Genomic DNA, 5,739 nt, shown 5'->3' with positions numbered 1-5,739 from the left:
TATCATGCAGGGATCAAGGTATCCCGACTGCATCAGAATATCAGCATGCTGAAGGTGATGAAGCTTGGCTTCATTGAATTATCAGTAATTTCCGAGCTAGGACAGCTAACACAAAGCAAAAAGACAGCCAGTAGGCCTATGTACCCAAGCACAGCCCAAAACCCAACAGCTGGAGCCAAATGCACACTCCGAGATGATTCTCTCTTTGTATATGGTTAGTTTTTCATTGAAAAGGGGGACTAAGAACTAACCAAATAGTACATATTAAACTTGAATAAGCGTAAAAGAAACACTGTCATTCTTTGCTGTGGAGGACCAAACCATTTCATGACATTACTACCTGGAGTGTAGCTCTAAGGCCATTAACACTACTATGGTTTTTTCCAAGAACACAAGACTAAGAGGACGAAGGTGATCCCAAACGCTGTGTGGCGCAGCATGCGGACCACTCAGAGGGTGCTCCAATGAAAGTTAATGACCATAAGAAACATAGAGTTTAGGAGAAGAGCAGCAGAAGCTCAGCTCAGAGTGTTTGCCCTGACAGATGGGGATGTCCTGTGACGATAGAACACAGCTGCTGTTAAAAGGCCAGACAGGCGCCACCCAACTGAGAATGCAGCCAGGATGATTCCTAGGACCTCGTTGTAGGAAAGAAACCTACAGGTTGGGGAGACAGTGTCTCTCTCTGCATTAGGCCAGAACTCCTTGGGCAAGGGAAAATCGGGGAATCTGAAATATTTAAACAAAAGGGCTTTAGCAGTTTATAATAATAATACGACTAATAATAGTTTTGTGTTAAGCACCTTTAAAGACCATAGCTTCCAAACTGCTTTGAAAGGAGAAACAAAGCACCTACAAATCAGAAGACATACAGTACACTCATTGTCACGGTGAGAATAAGAGGGGGCAGCTTTAAACAACAGTTGAATAAATAAAAGAAGGTGATGATAAAAAGTCGCAGTCTGTTTGGATTTTGAGATGGTTCTGATATGGAGAATGTGTGGGATAATGTCAAATCTAGTCAAAAATAACACCTAAATTGCTGTAGTTAGCTTGGCGTTTACTAGATAATGGACCAAGGGTGTGCTGTTTGGTGCTTTAGTCCCCAATGCCACCTTCCAGCAGCACTGTCAGAATGCATTGGATTAGCAAGGTTAGGGTAAGATTAGATTAACGTTAGGGTTAGTTGCCTTGAAGACAAGGGTCGCTGCACTGCCTGGAATTGACGTTGGGGCTTAAACACATCGAGCAAAGACTCTTGGTAGCTATGGTTTTTTGGGCGAATGTATTATTCAGATTTAGAGTTGTTCCAGTTGTTGAGAAATTGAGAAATTAGAAATGTTGAGAAATGGTTGGGCCATGCAGTGGTTTCATCTTTAGGCAGCCTGAGACAGCATCCACGCTTCAAATTCACAAAAGGCAAATTGATTGTATATAGATGTTGTACTGTAGATATTTTGGGAGAAACAATACCGTAGCATTGCTAGCTCTCCTTCAGGACACGGTATACATCATAACAGCAGATTGGGTTTTCCTTTCTGCAGTACTTTACGAGTTCCTGTAGGAACATGTCAGTGCACCTGACACAGGAACCTGGCACACAACGAAAAACCAAACATATATCCACTTTTGCTGCAAGGCTCTGAGAATTAATGGCTATGTTTCGGTTATGGTTTCGGGTTGTTTCATCCTGTTTTTCTTTCCCCTTCTCCGTGTTCCCTCCCTGGTCTTGTGTTTTGTGTCTTCATTCTCCCCGGTCTTTGTTGTTAGTCTTGTCCTTGTGTTTGCCTGTTTCCTGTCTTATTTTGAGTCTGTTTTTGTCTTGTCTTGCCTCTAGTTTACTTCCTGCGTCTCCCGCTCTTGTGATTACCTGATGTTTTCCACCTGATTACCTGCCCTCTGTCACCTGCCTCTGTTACCCGTCATACCTTGTGTATATATGTTTTGCTTCACTTCCTTTGTCAGAGCCTTTTGTCTGCTTGCGTTCCCAGTCCTTGTGGTCCTTTCCCTGTCTCCTTATTACCTTCCCTGTCCCTGTTTTGAGAGTTTGGATTGTTTTTTTTTGCTCCTTGTGTATGCTGGACTGTGAGAGAATAAACACCTTTTTTGAAGCTCCGCCACTACTCTGCGTTGGGTCCACCTCTTTTCCATTGCAACAATAAGAGTGTTCCAAAAATTGTTATTGAACTGAAAAAGACCGCCACTGTTGAGCAGACTTGTTATTGGCTGTAGTGATACAGTCTCTCTCTCTCTCTCTCTCTCTCTGGTCTCTCTCATCTCTCCTCTCTCTCATCTCCTCTCTCTCTCGCTCTCTCTCTCTCTCTCTCTCTCTCTCTCTCTCTCTCATCATCTGCGACTCTACTTGGACTAGTAACGTATCAGCATGTGGAGGTCATGCTCTGCTCCTCTGCTTGGCTTGGTACACAGAAGGTGAGAGAGGAGAGAGGGGTTTTTAACCTGAAACACCTAATCACACCTTTTGTTTTGGGATTATTTTTAGGGCGGTGTTATGTAGGATCTGTGAATCTAAACTGGAGTACATTGAGCCAATGGCAGAATCACGGTGCAGCACAAGCTAAACGGTGCCAGTAGAATGTGCAAAGTAGATTTCCATTTGTTTCACTAATCGCTTTAAAATCACAACAATAACTGTAATACCTAGTATTTGCTTCATGCAAGTTGTTGTGCCAGTTATTGGTTGAGGTAGGAGGCATCTGGTAGGTGCCACGAGCGATTGTTTGGAAACGTTTGAGATTGTCAGGCGGATTGGATACGCAAACTTTACCTTATTATTCTCTTCAGTTTTCACAAGAACTCATTAACTCTCCGGTGGTCTGTCCGACACAATAAAACGTCCTCTGATAAGCATTGTCCTGGATGAAAAACGGAGAGTGAGGGATCCACTAACGCTCCGCTGGACGTGTAACTCCTCCCGTCATGTGGGCACGCTAGACTCAGAGCTGCTTCCTGACAGTGATTACACAGACGCCGCCACGTTTGTTATTGCAATTCGCCAGGGAGGGAGGAGGCGGAGGGGGGGTGGGGGGCGAGGGAGGCGAGCACCAGATCTGTCCTGACCGGCGTGATCTTCCGCATTGGATCTTGGAGTGTCCTGTTCAAACGACTGGGACAGTGTGGTATCACAGCAAAAACATAGGAGTTATTGACCTTTGATAGTGGAATCCTTGGCGCCATCAAACCCTCTACCGACCCCGGCTTTGTGGGTGGTGGGGAGCCTGGGGTTTGCGTCGGGGTGGCGGTGCTGTTGGTTTGTTGTACCGCGTTCACCTGGCTGAGAGTCCGAACGTAGTAGGCCACAGGTTTGGTCTGCTGACCCTTGGCGTGGAGCCGAGGGGACCTGAGGATTCCTGTAGCTTGGCCGGGAAACTAGGAGAGGTTTGGTAGCCATTGGGGCAGTCGCGCCTGAACAGGTGGCGAAGGCCTACTCAGCGAGGGATGCCAGAGATTGCCTTGTGGACTATTCCAGCCTAGGTGAAGTGGTCACCCCAAGGTAACCTGGTTGGGAACAAGAGCACGGAAAAGCTAGTCTAGAGCTGGTGTGGCATGTTTGTTCTGAACCCCGTGTACTCTGGTTGAGAGCAAAGGAATGCTGACGGTGCCATCGAGGAGCTGGGCGAAAAACTTCACAAAAACCTGACATGACAAAACTGCGGCTGGCTCTGTCTGAAGGATATGCAATGGGGGAATCCATAATTTAAAGACGATATTTCATCATGCATCCTTGCTGCTGTCCTTCGAGAGTGTAACTTTTGCAAGTGGAATGATTTTGTGCCGGTCAACCAGCCGTGTTAGGAGTTGGTCGTGCAATCCGGATACACGACTACATGGAGATGGTGGGGGCCCATGTGGGTGTGGTTGAAGAAACATGCGATCGGGGGGGTTTAATTCAGGGATGGCTCATTTTGTGCCGCGGGTGATCAATTGTGTGGGGGGTAGGGGGGGGTTTCTGGCACTCCTGGGACAGGGCCACCACACGGTGGCCTCGTTCGAAGTTGGCGGCCTTTTCGTCCATTCTCCGAAACAGGGGGTGGGGGGGGAGGGGGGGGGGGGGCGGTGGTCTGTCAGGCGGGTGACGATTGGGGGTGGTGGTTGGGGGCGGGATTTAACACCTATTTAGCACGTGAGCATGCAGTGCAGTGGGGGTGGGTATGTGTATGGTTGGGGCGAAGGGTGGGGCGTTGTAGGGGGAGGTGGGGGAGGGTGTCCAGCGGGATGATGGGCGGGCGGGGAGGTTAGGGTCAGGGGGTTAGCGGGTGGAGGTGGGGTCCGGTTGGGTGGTGGGATGGGGTGGGTAGTGTTTGTGTCCTTAGGTTGCGGACCGGTGTGACATTCAAGTCTTGTGAACTCCAATTCCCTCTTGGACATCGCCCCTCAACCACATACTGCTATGGTGACCTCAGGAACAATGGCGACCCCGTCCATGGTGGAAACCTCCTTGAAGCACCAGAAAGCTTTTCTTGTCCTGGGCGTCCCACTTGACGATACTTGGAATAGGTGCTGGATACAGCGCGGGCGCCGAAGAACTTAAGTTTTGAATTACTTTCCGTAAAAGTTGGCACAGTCCCGGAATTTCCATTACCTTTGTTGTATTCTTGCTACTTACAGAGTTGACGTGATATCTAACTGCAATGTGTCCGCCAGAACGCTAAGTTGGTCTTTCTTGTTTGTAAACGCAGCAAGTGGAACTTGCATTCCAGTTTCACAGTAAAAAACAAGCGTTTTTCGTCATGTCATTCGAAGTCTTTCCGTACACTGGTTAGCCAAGACGACGTAACCCAGGATGGATAGTAGCCGAGAAAGTCACAATGTTTCACTTTGACATACAGAGGTTCTTCAACAGCTTTCATAAAGATTTGGCAGACATAACTTCATGAGATCACTTGATCTCAGCTCTCCTGGGAAATTTACTGTGGCTGTGGAGATATTTGCCATTTTGGCCTCCAGTTTTGGATTAATACTGTGTATATTTGCCCCAAAGTGTTTTATCATATTGGTTAAGCCAGAAAACACCAAGAACATGTAATGAACAAAAATCCATCATAAAAAACACCTCAGCTTGGAAATAGGTGAGATGGCAATATACAGTATGTATGCTGTTCACATCCAACAGTCTTCCCCTTGATTAAAATTGTTTTTTCTTTTTAATTGTCATTTTATGAATGTTCTTTTGAAATGTTATTGTCTTAAACATTATTGTGTCATAGGTTATGCAGTACATGTAAGATTAGGTTGACAAATAAAGTAAAAAATCCATAACATAAGTTTTTGGTTCTTTGAATTTTAATAAAATTCCACATCAACAGTAATTAATATTGGATTAAAGGGGCACATTTGTAATATATAATATCAGATAAAACAAAGTAAAACACAAATTAGTTAGACACAAATGCATGGGATAATAGGGTTGAGGTTGATAAGTAACAAAATTACATGTAATATGAGCTAAAACAAAGCAGGAAAAGGTGTAAGTGTTGAACAGAATTAGGAAGATATGTGTTGGAAGATATGTGTTTACTATGTTAACTGTACAATTGTAGGAAAGAGACATAGACACTACATGTACATTATATTGTACATGGAGCGCACAAAAAAAAAATTAGACGAGAGTTGATCAAGGGCCATTGGATAAGGCCATCCTCTTTCTGATGAACTGTAACTAACATACAGTAGAAGGAGGGGAGCTTTTGTCTGAAAATCTATAAAGCACACATACAGTAT

General features: G+C 45.5%; 1 pseudogene; it reads left to right on the top strand.

Annotated features, from left to right (window-relative positions):
• The first annotated feature begins 4,426 nt into the window (after positions 1 to 4,426).
• The window catches only part of LOC116687044 (vomeronasal type-2 receptor 1-like), a 75,576-nt pseudogene continuing 74,263 nt past the window's right edge, over positions 4,427 to 5,739 (top strand).

This window comes from Etheostoma spectabile, chromosome 3, assembly GCF_008692095.1.
Source record: "Etheostoma spectabile isolate EspeVRDwgs_2016 chromosome 3, UIUC_Espe_1.0, whole genome shotgun sequence".
NCBI classification, from domain to species: domain Eukaryota; kingdom Metazoa; phylum Chordata; class Actinopteri; order Perciformes; family Percidae; genus Etheostoma; species Etheostoma spectabile.
Note: the sequence above shows the minus strand (reverse complement) of the source record. Positions and strands in the feature narration are given on the sequence as shown.